Source organism: Pteronotus mesoamericanus, unplaced genomic scaffold (genome assembly GCF_021234165.1).
Source record: "Pteronotus mesoamericanus isolate MK-2021 breed Mesoamerican mustached bat unplaced genomic scaffold, CSHL_Meso_final contig_116, whole genome shotgun sequence".
In the NCBI taxonomy this organism is placed as follows: domain Eukaryota; kingdom Metazoa; phylum Chordata; class Mammalia; order Chiroptera; family Mormoopidae; genus Pteronotus; species Pteronotus mesoamericanus.
In genome coordinates, this window is record NW_026555027.1 from 43,410,482 (window position 1) to 43,429,692 (window position 19,211).

General features: G+C 39.3%; 2 pseudogenes; one reads left to right on the plus strand and one right to left on the minus strand.

Moving 5' to 3' along the window:
* The first annotated feature begins 3,967 nt into the window (after positions 1-3,967).
* Positions 3,968-5,417, plus strand: LOC129073498 (lysophospholipid acyltransferase 5-like; annotated as a pseudogene).
* Positions 5,418-12,180: 6,763 nt separating this feature from the next.
* On the minus strand, positions 12,181-17,613 carry LOC129072329 (N-acetyltransferase ESCO2-like; annotated as a pseudogene).
* Between the last annotated feature and the right edge of the window lie 1,598 nt (positions 17,614-19,211).

Sequence of the window (19,211 nt, forward strand, 5' to 3'; positions counted from 1 at the left end):
TGACTGGATAAAGAAAATGTATTATATATATTTACAATGGCATATTATTCAACGTAAAAAAGAAGGAAGTCCTGCCAATTTTGACATGAATGGATCTTGAAGGCACTGTGCTAAGTGAAATAAGTCAAACAAAGAAAGACAAATACTATATGATCTCACTTATATATGGACTCGAAAAAAGCTAAACTCATAGTACAGAAGGTAGCATAGTGGATGCCAGGGACTAGGGCTGGGGAAATGGGAAAATGTTGTTCACAGGGTACAAATTTATAGTTATAAGGTAAGTTCTGGGAATGGAATGCATAACATCATGGCCACAGTTTATTAATTCTGTTTTATATTCTTGATATTCATTAAGAGAGTAGATCTTAAGTGTTCTCACCACAAAAAAAAAATTGTAATTATTGAAGGTGGTGTGTTAACTAACCTTGTGAGAATCATTTCACAATACATATGTGTATCAAATCATTACATTGCATACCTTACGCTATGTTATGTGTCAATTATATCTCAATAAAGATGGAAAAATGTTTCTGGCCACAAAACAGAAAACTGTAAGAAATATAGTTTGTATCATTTATATCATGATATTTATATCAATATAAACTATATTGGAAAGAGTTCTTGTCACAATGCCTGATTTAGGGTTGTGGTTTAATAAATATTTGCTGAAATAATTACAAGAATAAATGAATGCAATACAAGGAAAAAACAATAAGGTTACAAATGCTCATATTGAGTTCAGAAAAAATTTTCAAAAAAAATTTGTTAAACTGAGTTATAACTATGTAGATATTTTAAAATATATTTATTGCTTCCAGAGAGAGAGGAAGGAGGAGTGAGAAAAACAGAAACATCATTATGACAGAAACATCAATTGGTTGCCTCCCACATGCACCCCAACTGGGGAAAAACACACAAGTTAGGTATGCGCCCTGACTAGGGAATCATATCCACACACTTTTGGTGCATGGAACAATGTTTCAACCAACGAAGCCACACTGGCCAGGTGAATTATAATTATATTTTTATTGTGTTTTTTCCATACCATTTATCCCCTTTGACTCTCTTCTACCTCCACCCACCCCACAATCACCACGCTGTTGTTCACGTCCGTGAGTCCTTTTTCTTTTTTACTCAGTCCCTCTGAGTTATAACTATTTTTAAAAATTGAAATAAAAGACAAAATAAAATAAGTAAAAATAATATTTAAAGCAAATAAAAAGAATTTAAAACTACAGAAATCAAAATTTAATTTTGTGAAATATTTAGCATAATTCAGTCATTAGCCAAATTTTATTAAAAATGTAAACTCACAAATGAAAAAGGAAATCTTATTTTAAGTTAGAAAGAACTATTACTTATATTCTATTATATGGAATGATCAACAATAAATTTTTACATACATAGATATTAGTTTGCATAGTTTCTGATAAAAAGTTTACTCACTCTTATGTTTATTCGTCTCTGTGTGTCTTTTTTTCCCCGTCTGGTTTTAAAACTGTTTTTAAGTATTTTTTCTTTATCGCTGGTTTTCAGCAATTTTATTATAATGTAATTATAATACATTACATGTGGTGGTGTTTTCTTGATGTATGTTCTGCTTGGTGTTCATTGTGCATGGGTTTACAGTTTCCATTAAATCTGGAAATATTTTAGCCATTATTTCTTCAAATATTTTTACCTGTTTCATTTTTTAACCCTTCCTCCCTTCTCTTTTCTGGGCGTCCAATTACCTATGCTACACTGCTTATATATTCCCATACTGTGTTGGTCATCATTTCCTGTTTATGTATTTTTGGTGCCTCATTTTGATTTTAAATTTTAATTACTATGACTTCAGGCTCACTGATTTTTTTCTTCTGCAGTACCTTATCTGCTGATAAGCTCATCTATTATATTTATTATTTCATATACTTTTCATCTCTAGAAGTTCTACTTAGATTCATTTTATATCTTTCATTTCTATCTCTTTTTCCTGTACTTTCTTGAATATATCGAATGTATCCATGAAAATTGTTTTAAGATCTTTGTCTTCTGATTCCATCATCTCAATCATTTCTGGGTCTGTTTTTATTGATTGACTTTTCTCTTGCTTATGGATCATATTTTCCCTCTTCTTCGCATATCTGGTACTTTTTTATTGGATGCCTGACATTATCAATTTTACACTTGGGTGCTGGATTTCGTTGAATTTTCTCAATTAATGTTCGATTTTGTGCTAGTGTACAGTTAAATTATGTTGGATCATTTTATCCCTTTCAAAGCTTCCTTTGAAACAGACAGCTATTAATTTAGTCCAGGGTTAATATAGTTTCACTCCTAAGGATATGCCCTCCTGAGATCTCTACCTGATGCTTTGGAAATTATGAGATCTTTACTCTGGCTGCTGGAATATAAACTATTCCCAGTACTGTGTAGCTCCAGAAATTGTCCACTTCATTGCTGCGTGGCGATCCTTTCCGTGGCCTCAGCAGTTTCCTCTCACACACGTGCAGATCACTGAGCCAAAGGCTTAAGGGTGTCTCTCTGTAAACATTCAAAGCTCTCTCTTTATGCAGTTCCCTCCTCTCCTATACTCTGCCCCCACAAATGCCAGCTGCATTAACCTCTCAGAACTCCAATTTCTGATTTTAGTTCAGAGTCTCTTCTCCCTAGCATGAGTCCATTCAGGCGGTACACTGAGTCAACTGTAAAACTCACCTCATTTGTTTCCTTCTCTTGGGGCTCATAAATCATTCTACCTGCTGTCAAAATTCCAAAAACAGTTGTCATGTTATATATTTTTTCCAGAGTTCTAGCTGTTTAGATCTGTAAGGTAAATTCAGTCCTTATCATTCTATCATGCCCAGAAGCAAAATCAGCTCATTTCAATTAAAAACAGAAATCAGCCCTGGCCGGGTGGCTCAGTGTATTGGAGCATCATCCCATACACCAAAAGGCTTCAGGTTTAATTCCCAGTCAGGGCACCTACCTAGGTTGTGGGTTCAATCACTGATAAATAAAATAAACCACAATCAGGAGAAAAAATCAGTCAAATAAGTTACAAACAAATCAGAAAAATCAGTTTAAAACAAATCCAGAAGTAACAAAGGTGATGAAACTACCAAAAATAAATGCTAAAACAACTATTACAGCTATATTAGAGAATTTTGAATGAAAATTAATATAATGCAGAGAGAAATGGAGATATAAATAAGAACCAAATGGAAATTCTAGAGATGAAATAAAGTGTACTGAAAGGGAGTAACAACTGATTAGGCAGTGCAGAAGGAAAGATCAGTGACCTTGAAGACAGAATAATGGAAGCTGTCTAAACTAAAGCACAGAGAGAGAAAGGGGTTAAAAATACTGAAGAAAGTGCCAGTTCTCTCTAAGTCCAAAACCCAAAGTTTTTTCTGCACCAGACCACTGCTTCCAGGAAAACATATTTCAAGATTAAGAGATTAGGATAAGATCAGAACATGGGCTGGACCCTTGGATGGACAGGACAGGGTGGAGAAAGGAAATCCTTATTTCCCCCCATAGTCCCTCCTAACAGACTCTGCTCCTCAGGGAGATGACCAACAGGGAATAGCAAGGAAAGCAAGCTCTCTCATTCAGGACTGAAAAGGGAGTGAGGAACACAAGCCCAGGGTTAATTAGATAAACCTTGTTAAAGCCTAATTAGAGTCTAAATTCTAGATTGAAACCTTATCAGAAATAAATAGTATAATTATCTGGAAAGCAATTAGATTGATATGCAGTAAGAGCCTTATGCTTTTAGATATTAATCTAACTACATCCATAAATAAAATATAATCATGAGACTAGTCACAATATATTGTAAAGAAAAAAAAATGGGATAAAAATTATATATGTAGTCGTGGGTGGGCTCCAGGCGGAACTGGGGGTGAAGCCACAGCATTGTGCCCACATTCGGGACTCACAGCGCTAAGGGGGTCCCTGGTGGGCACCAGGAGGTAAGATGGTGTCTGCTGCTGAAGGGGACATGGAAACAGTGGCAGAGCTGACAAGGGTGTTGCAGTGGGGTTTCGAGGATCTGAGCCTTAACAAGTTGGCAACGTCCCTGGGCATGTCAGAAGAGGCGCTGCGGCTCATCATCTCTACATTCCTGGGTTACTCTTGGCTTTGTTGTCATTACCTTTTCTACAAGGAGAGCTACCTCATCCATCTCTTCCACACCTTCATGGGCCTCTCAATTGCTTATTTTAACTTTGGAAATAGGCTCTACCACTCCCTGCTATGTATCATCCTTCAGCTTCTCATTCTGCTAGTAATCGGCCGCACCATCACTGCCAAGCTCACTACCTTCTGTTTCCTGCTGACCGACCTTCTTGCCAGATATTATAACACAGCCACTGGCAACTACAATATCAAGTGGACAATGCCACGTTATGTTCTGCCCTTAAACTGATTGATTTGGCTGTTGACTACATTGATGGAGGGAAAGATCAGAATTCCTTGTCTTCTGAGCCACAGAAATATTCCATAAGGGGTGTCCCTTCCCTGCTGGAAGTAGCTGGTTCATCCTACTTCTATGGGGCCTTCTTGGTAAGGTCCCAGTCCTCAGTAAACCACTGTATTGGTGCAGAGACAGCTGACTGACACACCAGGGAAGACACGAAACAGCACCATACCTGCTCTCAAGCGCCTCAGTCTGGGCCTTGTCTATCTGGTAGGATAAGTTCTGCTCAGCTCCCACACCACAGAAAACCATCTCCTCACTGAAGACTATGAAAACCACCTTATCTGGTTCCGCTGCAGGTACATGCTGATCTGGAGCAAGTTTGTACTGTACACATACGTCACCTGTTGGCTGGTCACAGAAGGAGTATGCCTTTTGCCGGGGGTTTGGCTTCAATGACTTTGATGGAAATGGAAAAACAAAGTGGGATGCCTGTGCTAACATGAAATTGTGGCTCTTTGAAACAACCTCCTGCTTCACCCGTACCATTGCCCCTTTCAACGTCAACACCAATGCCTGGGTGGCCCATTACCTCTTCAAACAACTCTAGTTCCTTGGAAATAAAGGGCTATCCCAGGGTCTCTCATTGCTATTCTTGGCCCTCTGGCACGGCCTACACTCCGGATACCTGGTCTGCTCCCAGATGGAATTCCTCATTGGTATCATGGGAAGACAGGCTGCCATCCTAATTCGAGACAGCCCAACCCTGAGCAACCTGGCTTCCATTATTATCCTACAACCCTTCTACTATTTGGTACAGGAGACCATCCCCTGGTTCTTCATGTGTTACTCAATGATTGCCTTCTGCCTCTTCACATGGAACAAATGGCTTAAGGTATATAAATCTGTCTATTTCCTTGGCCACATCTTCCTGAGCCTACTATTCATACTGCCTTATCTTCACAAAGCAACGGTGCCAAGGAAGGTAAAGTTAAAGAAAATGGAATAATCTTTTAATCTATTTCCCTGGTGGCCTAGAGCAAGACTGGTGCAGAACCGACTTGTCTGCCTTTCTACACTCCTTTGCCCCAAAGCAGAGAACACAGAAGCCAGAGAGTAGGGACACAGGACACTCCCCGCTGTGCCTCTGCGGAGCCAAGTCTTCATTTGAGCCAAAGGGGAAACTCCCGTGGGAGGAGTAGTGGGTCCCACGTCCCCGCTCTGGGCTCCCCAGACATGCCGCCTTATCTCTCCCCCTCTAGCCAGGTATGTTGTGTTTTCCTTCTGCCAATTTACTATGATCGTATATGTGCCACAGCCACTACTCTCCCCGTCGGGGGGTGGGGAGAGGCACAAAGCCCTGCCTGCTCCACTTTTTCTACCTTGGAACTGTACCAGATAAAATCACTTGTTTGTTCAATTTTTCAGAAAAATTATATATGTAGTATGAATGTAACATGTTTGAAATACTTAATAAAAAGACTTAGAAGGGAATATACCAAAATGTCAAAATAGTTTCTCCTGCAACTAATACTCACAAAATAGCCTAAATTTAAGAGAAAGACTTATGTACCAAGGATTTCTTTACAGTGTTTTAAAAGTAAACCTGTAGAAGCAACTTAAATATCCAATATTTAGAAAAAGAATAAATTATGGTTCAATCATATGATAAAATATACAGCAATCATTAAAAGTGAAATTTAAAAAAATGTTTTTGTCAAGATTTTGGCTCCTGCCTGCACCCAACAGCCTTGGAGACAGGGCCTAGACTAAACATTCTCCCAAAATGATGGTGAGAGGCAGGGCCACAGAGGGCAAAAATGGGCCATCTCTACTGGGCTTCCTGGAAAATCTGTTATGAGTTAAAGTTCTAGCTTTCTTCTCTCAGGGAATGTACCCTGCTGTGTTAGGGATTAAATATGGATCCAGGAAACCACCGATTAAGGGGCTTAAACAGAATTAAATAGAAAGAAAATTTATTTAAATCTCACCTCCTGACTACTTACCCTCTAGCACCCTGCACATCCTAGATAGTGAGTTTCCGGTAGGTACAGATGTGACCAATTCACCTCTGAATCCCTAAGGAGGATAGCACCATTGTTTTCGTTGTTGTCAGCAGCTGCCCTTTGTTCTGCATCTGGGGTCAGCCAGCTGCCAGCTCACAGACCAAATCCAGCCCACCATCTGCTTTGTAGAAATACACAAACATACACACACACACACACATACCCCCACACACACCATTTTGGTGACTGTAACAGTCATGATATATTACTAACAAAAAAAGGTGGGATAAAAATTATATATACTGTGTGATTTCAATCGTGTTTAAAATACTTAATAAGAAGACTAGAAGAGAATATACCAAATGTTAAAATGGCTTCTCCCTCAACTAATATCACAACTCTGTTTTAATAAGTATGCCTATTCCACAGATGAAGATACAGAACAATTGCTTCTGGAGAGTGAAATAGTGGTGGTTTATTCCGCTTCTTTACACTGTTTTTTTATGTTTTCTATAATTCCACCCCTGTTCCTATCCCAAGAGGTGGGAGGCAGGATCCTGAAGGAAAAATCCAGAGCAAGCCCTAAGGCTCAAATGAACCATCTGTACAAACACAGACTGCCATCTGCCAAGGACCTCTGGGGAAGGCAGGACACAGGTGGACGCGGAGCTTCCCCGAGAGGTCTAGTTCCTTAAAGGCCTAGAAAGACCATCCTCTGGGTGCAGCTGTCTATAAAATGCAATCTAATATAAGATAAATTTTAAAACCTGAGCCTTCCTGATACATTCATGTTAATTTAATTTCCTTGTAAAAACCTGATCCAAGGCCTCAGAGCTGTGATCTCACAGGGTAATTTGGAACTCTTCTGGTGCTATCTCAGCCCCCAGCTTCCATTTCTGCCTTATTCACGCCTCTGGTTCAAACTTCGTAAACCAGAGAACCCAGCTTCCCTCTGATTGTTCACTGATCTGATGCTTCTGTATGCCCACAGCTCATCTGGATCCTGTCGGAGCCCCTTGGTGACCAGCCCTCAGCCTCCACCATGCCCCTGACTCCCGGCTCCCTGCCCTTGCTGGCCACCCGCTCAGCCAGCGCCCTCGCAATAGCTCTCAGCCCTGCCCTTAGCACACAAAGAGCCGCAGCATTTTGTTAGCGGCGGTAGCAGTCCAGAAGAGGAGTCAGGTTTTATTTCTGGTCGTGATATCAGCAGCAGTTTGAGTGGCTCCTGGTTATAGTTGACAGCACAGAAACTAGCTCAGACAAGCTCAGACAATTTAAGAGCTCTCTATTTTTGTTGTTTCTCTCTCTTTGTCTGCACTTGCCACTGTTTCTCTTTCCCCACCAAGCTTTGGAGTTACCATTAAATTTTGACTCAAATAGAAATCTCTGATTCTTTTTTTATGAATTCTTTTTAAATTTTTATTTATTGATTTTAGAGAGAAAGAAAGAAAGGGAGAGAAACGTTGATTTGTTGTTCCACTTATTTATTCATTTGTTGGTTGATTCTTGTGTGTGCCCTGATTAGGGATTGACTCTGCAACCATGGCATATGGGGAGGACGCTCTAACCAACCAAGCTATCCGGTCAGGTCTTTAGAATCTCTGACTCTGAACAGAGTCAGACCTGTCAACTTGATCTTAGGGACCTCAGCTCCCCAGTGGTTCTTTAAGAAAGCGGAGGTGCTTATGAAACAAGCAGAGGAAAGTGCCTCCAGCAGCTCTGTACAGCTCTCTGCCCTGAAGTTCTTTAAGCTTCACCCCTCTCTGAACTGCAAATTCAACCTAACCTTATACCCCAGGGAATTTCATTCCTGGGCAATTTGAGGTACCCGGACCAATAATTCAGGCCTCCATACCCTAGTCTTGTGGCTGATTCCACCATGACCCTGCTAATGAAATGGGAGTGGCCTGCAATCAGGCCCCTGTTTATACATTTCAGACAACCTTGATCCCCTGCCTGGGTGGTAGTAACCCCTTCCCTTATCTTCAGGGGATCTGTTCCAAGACCCCCCAGTGGATGCCTGAATCACAGATAGTACCAAATCCTACATGTACTATGTTTTGTCCAATAATACATAAGCTATGATAAAGTTAAATTTATAAATTAGGCACAGCAAATATTAACAATAATAACTAGAAATAAAACAGAATAATTATAACAATATAGAGTATGAAAAATTATGTAGGTGTTCCCCTCCCTCATAATGTCTTATTGTATTGTACTCTCCTGAATTCTTGTGATGATGTAAGATGATAAAATGCTTTATTAAATCTAGAACTTTCACCTTTTCACTCAAAGGAAGCTCTTTAATGCTCCCTGGCATATCTGAATTGCCAGCTTCAGTACTCTTGTGCTTTGGGGCCATTATTAGGTAAAATAGGGGTTACTTAAACACAAGCACTATGACACCAAGATAGTTAGGTGACTAACGGGTGGGGAGTGCACACAGCATGGATACACTGGACAAAGGGATGATTCATGTCCCAAAGAGATGGAGCAAGACAGTGCGAGATTTTATCACACTGCTCAGAACAGTGGGCAATTTAAAATTTGTGAATTGTTTATTGAATTGTTTATTTCCAGATTTTTCCATTTAATATTTTCAGGCCATGGTTGAATGTGGGTAACTGAAACCACAGAAAGCAAAACCACACATAAGGAGAAGCCATAATGAAATATTCAAATGGTCATAGTGATAGCTAATGGGTCTATATAAATAATATTTTAATGAAAAATTTATTTTAACCTTATTGCTAATTTCTCTTTAATAAAAAAATGAAAGGAAGGAATATAAAATAAAATCTAAAATAAAAATGTAAGGGAACCCTAGAAGTAATTGTATGCTAATAAATTTGAAAAACATCAGAAATAAATTTGCCCTGGGATTTATGTCTTCAGGGTTGATGAGCCTAAATCACCTTCATTTTGGAGTGAAACATTCTTTTTTTAGCACATAAAACCATAACTCATCTCAATATTTAGCAATACCATGATGATGGAAGCTAGTTGCAAGCTGCAGGTCAGTATCATTGGGAAAGATCAAGACGTCAGAGAGAAGGAAACAGAAAGCCCCATAGTAAATGTTGATGTATCAAGAATTTATTTTGTATGTATAGTATTAACTCAAATATACAAAATATACATAAACAGCTATAGATATACTATAAATATAGATATAAGAAATAAGATTGGAAATATATTGTTAACAGTAGCTGTCCTTGGGTTGAAAGATCATAGATAATATCCAGTATCTTTATCCTTTCTAAACTTTTCTATAGTCGACATGTAACACTTTTATATTTGGGGTAAGGAAACTTTAAAAACTATTAATGTCTTCCTCTTAAAGCAAGGGATTATTAATAAGAAGGTAAGAGGGGGAGTGCAAGTTAGGCATGTCATAAATTCCCTAGGGCATGTGATTGTTTACTCCAAAAAGTTCCTGAGTTGGGAGCTAAAAATAGTAAGAGCTGGGAGCTGAATTTGGGGAGTCCCACCAGAAGGGCCATGGACAGGACAAACTGAGATTAAGCACAAAAGTGGGGTGACTTTGGAGGAAGTTTGGCTGGGAGCTCTCCTTGAAAGTGAGGGTCTTCAGAGATCCAGCTTGGAAAGACTTTGTGGAGGGTGTTGCTCCAGGAGTGGGATAGTTGTTTTAAAGTTTCAGTGGAAAAATGGAGTTCAGTTTGATCCCAAAGTAAGCAGCTGGGTCCTCCCAAATCTCATTAGCCTATCAAGCAGGCTATCCAGAATCTGATTTCTGGTCATTTGTAGCCTCTTCACCCAATTTCTTCCTAAAGAATTATATGTGCCCCAGGTATGTCCTGATTTGGGTGCTTCATGTCCTGATTGGGGTGCTTCTTGTCCTAAAAGAACTTTTCCACTGAAGTCCTTTCAATCAAAAAATATGCAGACTTTCTACACTTCCAAAACTAGAAAAGCCTTTGGAAATAGTTTAGCCAACACCTTCATGGATGCAGTGCAAGGAACAGTGTTCCTTTGAGGGATGAGGAGACTGGGACCCAAGGAGTTGGGTGATTTGTCCAGGGTGACTGAACAACTTATGGCAGGGCTCCCTAGGATCCCTCTCTTTTCTATGTATTTTTTCAATTACCCCATGTTATTTCTTGTTAAACAGGAAGAATAGTCATTTGTTAGAAAATGTCAACTCAATGTTATGTTCTGTCATTATAATACTTATTATATCTTGACAGAAAAATACTGTTATATTTGGACTAAATAATACTTACCATTTATGGAGGTCTATGTGCTCTTTTATAAGCCATCATTTAATTTTCATAATAAGAAGGTATTATTAGGCTATATTTTCAAAGTAAAAAGCTGGCCATCAAAGCAGTTAAATAAGTCATCCACCATAACCGTGTTAGTGGTAGCAGAGCCGGGAGCTGAACCAGCTCATCTGATGCCAAACATATTTTCTTAACTCTCCATGAAGATACGCCGATGGGTACACACACACACACACACACACACACACACACAATGGAATATTATTCAGCCTTGAAAAAGAAGGAAATCCTGCCATTTGCAACAACATGAGTGAATCTAGTGGACATTATATTAAGTGAAATAAGCCAGACATAGAAAGACAAATACTGCATGATCTCACTTAAAAGTAGAATCTAAAAAAAGTTGAAGTTATAGAAGCAGATAACCGAATGGTGATTGCCAGTGTGGTGGGGAAAACGAGATGTTGGTTGAAGAGTACATAGTTTCATGATGAATAAATTCTAGAAAACTTACGTACAAAAATGTAACTATACTTAACAATACTTAATTGCATACTTGAGATCTACTGAGAAGGTAGATAATATTTTCACCACATAAAAAAGAAAAGAAGAAAATAGTAACTGAGGTGATAGCTATCTTCATTAGCTTGAGTGTCATAATCATTTAACAATATATACAAGAGGGAACCCCCCAAAAAACTGAATTTATTTAGTGTATTTGTTCTTACATGTTTAAACTTCAGTCACCTTCAAAGTACTCTCCATTTGATACAATACACCTGTCAAGACATTTTTTCCACTGACCAAAACAGTTTTTTAACTTGTCCATTTTTATGCCTTTTAGTGCTCCTGATGTTTTATTGTTTCACCTCTTCCACATCAGCAAAGTTTTCCCTTTAATGACTTTTTTCATCTGGGGAAACAAACAAAAAGTCAGTCAGGGCAAGATCAGGTGAATAAGGAGGGTGGTGCATGGCTGTCATGCCGGGGTTTTTTTTTTCCAAAAACTGCTGAACACTCAAAATGGAGTGGGCAGGTACATTCATAAATTACCCATCATGAAATGGGCAAATGTGTTGAGTCTTCAAAAAAAATTTACTGGAGCCAAATGCAACCCCTCACAACTCCACCAGCTGTTACACTGATAAGATGGGTTCCTAGAACACTTATCTAGCAAAGGAAGCTTGTATTACAAGGGGCCTGCCCCCAGAAGATAATTATCATTATTTTGGGGTCCCCCTTCATATGCAAATCATCACTATAAATATATATAATTTTTATTTTTATTTATTTTTTCTTTCTAATTTTCCAGTTATAGCTACTAAGTTTCATAAGGATTCAGAGTGCTGGTCAGTATACATCATCCAAAGATTTCTCTTTTCTTTGAACCTCCAGATGCTTTTCAACAAATACATCCCTGACTTTTCAATTCATAAGGAACAGCAGTTTGTGTGTGTGCATCTCAGTATTTTTATTTTAACATTTGCTAAATAGTTCTTATTATATAAACTGTCTGAACTCATCCATATAGTAACTCTTCCATAGTTGAAATTAGCTTTAACTTATTAAAATTGTATACAAGGAAATTAGAGGTGTTGCAGTACTTGGTTGCAAATAACTTGCCATCTGGTGTTGGGTCAGAAAATGCTATTTCATCAGTGCTGAGAAAACAGCCAAACATGAAGCGATTCCTAAGAGGGTCTACCAGTTGTCTTGCAATGCGCTTTCTTCTCTTCAATCTGAAGACCCAGATTCTACTTATCCCACAGACTGCAGGTACTGTCACATTTGAACATTGCCAAACCATGTGACATTCTTTAGAGTTTTTGGGGATTCTGGACCAGTTGGTTCAGACAGAACACAGAAGGCCTGTGTAATAGGCTCTGCAATTAAACACCCAACTACTCCCTTCTCATAGATATAAAGAGAAAAGTTTTGGTTTTGTTTGGACATCTGGGAACAACGTGCTGGAAGCCCAATTCATTATCGGCAAGTTCTTGGATACCTTCTACATTTTTGATAGCATAACTTGGATCATGTAGCAGGACCAATACAATTTTCCCATCCCAAAACTCTGCTACTACCTGTTCTTTTTTCCAGCCTGTGTATTTGATTCCTTCCAGGAACCTGTGGTGATATTGAACATGCTGCAGTTCATCTTCAGGGTTGGAAGCAGTGTAGATCATGGTGGCTCCAAAATGTCTCTGACCTACGTCAATAACGAGCTGGTCTTTTGTTTCTTTATTTGTAACTCTGGCATTAGTACTTTTCTGTGTATTGATCTGTTTCAAGAAGTTAGTAGGTGTGACAGATCTCACAGAAGACTGTTCTTCAACTAGAGAGCTAGGAAGTTCATTGCTCAGTACCTGTAGTCATTTATAATTAAACGGGAAGGGAAGTATCAAAGCTGCTTAGAAAGACGTTCAGACTTTAAGAAACTTCCTTTTCACCAACAGAGACAAGAGAGAAGGAGGGAGGGGTGGGCGAGGAAAAGGAAGGGAAGGGTCAAGAAAAATAAAAAATAAAAAAATGAAATGTGATTACTTCAGAAAAAAAAAGAAACTTCTTTTTCAGAGCTTCCCACCTGTCATTGTCACATCTCAATATATATAATTTTTAATTGTCAATATTCAATATATCCCAGTAAAAATTTTTAAATAAATAAAAAAAAATACCTTGACTGCTTTGACTGAAATATCATGTTTAAAAGAGACATATGTAGATTTGGTTGTCGCCAGAAAGCATGAGTGAATTAAGATTGACTTTGAAAGCCAATAAAAGCCGCTTTGAAAAACAGCCTTGTACCTTGCTTACATGGTTCACAAGCAGTCTTTCCTGGTAAAGAATAGAGGTTGCTTTCCTGGGAGGTGGCAAAGAAAGAGCCTCAAGACATTCGGGAGATCTTAAACCTGATGAATTTACCCATACCTACAGGTATTGCAGGCAAAGGCTGATGGCAACTATGTGGCTTGGCTTCTTAGCCTTGAGAGGCTAATTAAAGTTCAATCTGGAGATCCCTTATGAAATTTCAGCAAAGCAGACTTAAGAGAGCATATATATGATCAATTGCAATTCTTGTTGTGTTTATGTGAATAATCAGGCTAAATTCATTGAAACTACCCTTATGAATTAAATAAATTAGTCTTAGTTTGGCTATCTTTGATTAAAATGAGGGTGATTTATAGAGGAAAAGATGTGTTTCAAAAAGAACTATAATACACAATTGTGGATATTAGATCTAGTTGTTAACAGTCTTTAAAGTTTTATAAACTAATGTTTAATTTTTCTCCCATCTTTTGACTTTAAATTATTGAAAAATAAAACCTTTTTTTTTCTAAGCCTTGCAATTGCAAATGGTAACTAAAGGATATGACATAAACTTGAGAAGTTGTCACAACAGCTCACACTTAAACAATCTCAGTGACCAATGCCACACAGAATTTACCTGAGCACCTGATGATGGCAGACCAGGAGAATCTATCAGTTTGTCACTGCCTGTCTTCCTTCCAGCCAAAGAAGCTTTGGCACTTACATCTAAAAATCTTCTCGATTGACAGTCTTACAGACTCAGCAACTGGTTTATATTTTGTTTGCTCTGATCATTAAGTTTTCTTTTTCCTTTCTTTTTTTCCAGACATATCTCTTATTACATACCTGACTGCTTGCTCACATAATATACACCTCACTTTGATAGCCCATCTATTTCACTGCCTCCTGAAAAAAGACTCAACAATTTAACTAACCTGATTTATTCTCAGGACTAAACGTTTGTATCAAAGAAGTATGGAGCAATCTACCAACTTAGATTCTAGAATGTGAAATTTTATTATTTAAAGTTTAAAAGTGGGACTAAAGGGGCAAAAGTCACATTGACTTTTCTCTCCCTTTTTTTCTCCCTCCCTTCCCCTCACTCTGTAAATGAACAAACAAACAAACAAACAAACATACACACAGGACTCAGAGGGAGACTTTGACCCTCCCCCATTTCCTGCCCCAGGAGAATCAGACAGAGAAAACTACTTCAGGATGGGGGTCTTAGGATGTTCACCTTAGTCTAATTTGAATTAAGTATGGTAAACAGGAGGACTTAAGGTAGGCATCTGTTAGCCTAGATACCCACTGGGTACCGTTGTTTCTGAGTTGCCTAGCAAGAATTTGCCCAGCCATGTATGTTCCCCTCTTCCTCAACTACCTGTAAATATCCTGTTCTCACTTCTGAAATCTAATATGCTGCCCTCCCTTTCTCCTTTGTTCAAAAATGTCTCATATACCCGATATTGCTACACTGTCTTTGGAATTTTCATGCTTATGTGAATTCCCCATGCTCATGTATTAAAACTTTGATTTTCTACTGTTAAAAAAAACAAACTACCTTGACTGTATTAAAAAATAAAAAAGGATACCATTGGTGGAGCTGCTTCTTCATTAAAGTAAATTCAGCATTCCTTAAAGTTTTCTCATTAAGGAAATTGTCTTTTCTTCAGGGAAAATAACAACATTTAAGCATTTTGACATTATGTAAGAACTAAGTTCCTAAATTGTATTAATTCTAAACACTCCATGGAGTTGCCAGAATAAGAATTTTACCCTGGATTTGTTCTTATTTAACTTGAGTGTGCAAAGTATTACTATGATGTATTACTATAACAGGTTAATGCTTTGCTCACTCAAGTGAGTGAAAAACAAAAGGATGCACAGTGAAATTTTTGTGAGAACTGGAATGGAGAAATTCTAGATACTCTCTCTGTTTGCCTGTTCTTTTTTCTATTAATATGGCAATCTTCAAAAGTTTTACATTACAAAACATCAACTCTGGCATTTGAATTAATAAATAAAAAACAAGATGCCCTCCAATTTCCTACTAGTCTTTGGGACAAAGATCATTCAGAGTTCATCCTGAAAAGCATCTAAATTTAGACATTCGCTGCCGGAGCAAAACTTTCATGTACCAGTAATAGAAGCAAGCAGTCTTTCCAAAGTATGTTAGGCATGTGTTTGCAACACTGTCACAAGCAGGGTCAAGAGTGTCTGGCCCTGTGTGCTGGTGACCTGGGGGTCCTGCTGTTTTATAGGCCAGTCACAGAGAGATCTAGGGCTAGGGGCAAAGGAGATTGCTCAATAGTGAGCGTGGGTGCTTTTAAAAATCACATTAGTTACGCAATGGGTTTTTCTAAAACACTCTTTTAGATTTAAAAATGTATAGTTGTGCAGATTTTTTTTTTAATGTCAAAAGCTTACTGAAAGAAGAAGCATAGATCTGAGGTCAGATAGTAAGAAGCTGGGAAAATTCCCTGGCAAGTGGAATGGGAAAACTAAAACAAATATCTGAACAAACTGGCTGAGCAATTTATAGCCAGATACAGGAGGTCCCCAGGGCGGAAAGCCCGGGTGCCTAGCAAGGGGCAAAACTGATGCTGGACCTTGCCCTCAGGGTGGCTTTTCCTCCCTTGGCATATCGCTGGTCGTGCAGTGTAGATCCCTGACCTTTTCTCCCTAGAGATAACATCTAGGCCTCAGTTACATTTCAGCTCCAGGCCCAGAAAAGCAGCAAAACCAGGAGGATGACACTAGGATGAGCTGCAACGGCTAGTATAACCTCCTGCCGTGGCGCTGACAAATCAGTAAAGACTACAACCCTGAGAAGGCACACCTGGAAAAGCTGATCAATATTCTGTTGAGACCTTCCTCTAAGATGGCCCCTAAATTCCCAACCTTTAAAAACCCTGAAAACAAAGGACCCAGCATGCACTCTCCCTCCCCAAAGTATGCCTGTGCCTTTCTCTTCCTTCTCTTCTTCCCCAGCAGGCATGCATCTCCTAAACTCTAAGGGTCCCCAAAACAATTGCAACCATGGGAGCACTGGGCGGCGGCAGCTCCTCTGTAGCTAACCCCCTTAACCTGTCTCCAAGGGCCCCTTTTCTCTGACTTCCCAGGGAGCTGACAGCAGCCCCACCTTGGCTCACTTATTTCCCATAACATTTCTAGAAAGCCAAAGCAGCCCTGCTTAGTCTCCTGCTGCCTCTTCTACCCCAAGCCCTTCCTTGTTTCACTATCCCCAGCTTTAATAAATGTACTCTCAAAATTATGCTGTGAAATCTTCTCCTCATGAAGTCAATAGCCCACACACTACGGGCTGGCCCTAGGCAGACCTGCTAGGACCTGCGCCCTTTCCAGTAGCAGGTCTACCTCAACCCCTAATTATTAGTAGTCCCTTTGTTACCATAGGTAGTTAAGTAGTTATTATTAAGAAAAAGAGCAAAGGGAATTAGGCACTGAGTTTAATAAATGCGGAGCCTAAGTCCTCTTGCTTAGCCCGGAAGCTATAGCATTTGCAGACTAATTCAACCACTCCGAGGGACTGCTACAGAGGCTACTTAATCCTAGGAACACACAAGTCTCCCCAGGAGTACTGTCTGCCCTCCAGTACCAGATTCTTGAGAGACACAGGGGGAGGTGCTTGACCATAGATGCCTGTAAGTGTAACTAGGGGGCAGACCTATCAAAAACCCACAAAAACTTGGGCAGTTGATTGCTTATTTTGAAGAAGTTCCTGGATATAGCCCCAGAGGAACAAAGGGGTTCTCTCTCCCACTTTTCTCTCCCAGGTTTGCCCTATTTGTTCTCACGAGCTCTTGCCTGGGAGCATGTGACCATGTGGGTCTAGCAGGCATTGGGCCCCCAGCAGACTGCACGGGCTCTAGAAGGACAAAGGTTTAATATGAAACAGAAACTCTGGACGCTGGCCGTTGTCTTGGCCTTGCTGAAGACACAGTTGGACTTTTTCCATAGCAGGATGGAGGGAGATGGGAAATGCAAAACCCAGAGGCAGATTTCTGCCAGAATAAACCTTGCCACAACACAGTCTCCTACGAGTGGGTCTTTGGAATGCTTTCCTCACAATCTCATGGAAGAGCCTAATTTCCACCAATAACACCATGGTCAAGAGAACCATGGTTTAAGCTCAGTTATGTGGTCATTGTTGTGGCTATCTTATCTCATTCTCACTCCAGTTCTGGCTCTTTTTTTATCTTATAGGTGACCACTGGGACAGACAAAAGAAGTCAAAGGTCAGGACCCTAGCAAGTGTTTGGGAAAGCCTGGCTTTGTGTTCTAGGTTTCTACTTCACTTCATTTCTTCAGTCTTGTTTTTCAAATCTAGATAGTAGAAGTTATTTGCTTTTTTGCTCTTCTTTCCTTCCTCACCTCTCCTATTCGTTTTTTAAAGTTCTTAGTTTATTAATCCTCCGGTGACAAATCTGCACGATCACTGCAGAAAGTCACTGAAGAATCTTCACTCCCTCTGTGTCCAGTCCCGTGCTGGCTTTGCCAGCACCAACATTGGCCTCTGATGTTTCCCTGACCTTTTTTATTCTGTTATTGCATTCATTTCTCTGTTTTCCTGAGGTCTAATTCTCATGCAGTCCACGTCTTGCAAGTCTATGTTTAAGTTCATTTTGCTTTGCATAATCTAAGGAACCAAAAATCATGCCAAAGCCAATTGCTTTGCCGCCACAAAATGGGTTCTGAATCCCAAATTCAAAGATGACATAGGGTGTAGTCTAATATATTTTAGGTAGTTTTCCCCCAATTTCTTCCTTAGGTATGGTTGCTGTCTCAAGATGAAGGACGTCAATGACCATTTGTTTTCACTGAAGTAGTCTGTTGACCATTAACTTTCTGGTTTGGGTAGTTATTGTGTCATTCATGATGGCAGCTAATCTTCAAGTAACTATGGAGGAAAAGAGCTACCCTTCCCATTCTTAAAGCATAGAGGACATAGCTAGAATTGGTGGTGGAGGAAACAATAAAAAACAGTAATAATTTTAGTTTATACCAAGCACTTACTATTTCCCTGGAACTACATATTTTTTCTTATTTCATTTTCATAATTTAATGAGACATCTGTTTCTAATAAGATGAGAAAGTTGAGAAATATTAAGTTATTTGCACAAGCATATATAGCTACTAATAAAAAAGCTAAATTTTGAACCTAGGTTCTTCAACCCCAAAGCCCCATGGGAAACACTTAGATTTAAGTCTTTATAGGGAGTCCAAGGACATGACTGTCAAAATGCTGAGCTGATGTAAGGGACTAAAAAATGACATTGCACAATTAGGATGTCCCTGGACTATCAGTGGGTGGGAACTGCTCTGAAATCTGCATTAGAACTTTTGGAAAGTTGCACTGTTTGGAATGGATGCTTCAGATAGAGCACCTGATGAGCACAACATAACAGGCTGAAATGCTCAGCCTCTCTGACTCTGTCTTCCTCAAGCCTGCTTTGCTCCCATGGCCTTCAGGAAATTAGCTTCCTGCATATAAACATGCTAATTATTAGAGAAATTTTGCCTGTGGCTTGAATTTTACAAAAACATCCCCATACCAAAAAGTATCTCGAGAAGGCAAGGGAAGTATGTATTGTTTTCAAAGATTTGCAGGAACATTATGACAAGACTCACAGCAACTAGGGTCAACAGACTAAGAACAATCTTCCTCAAACCGCTGTGGTGCCCAGATAGCTACAGTTGTCAGTCACTTCCTGCCCCTTC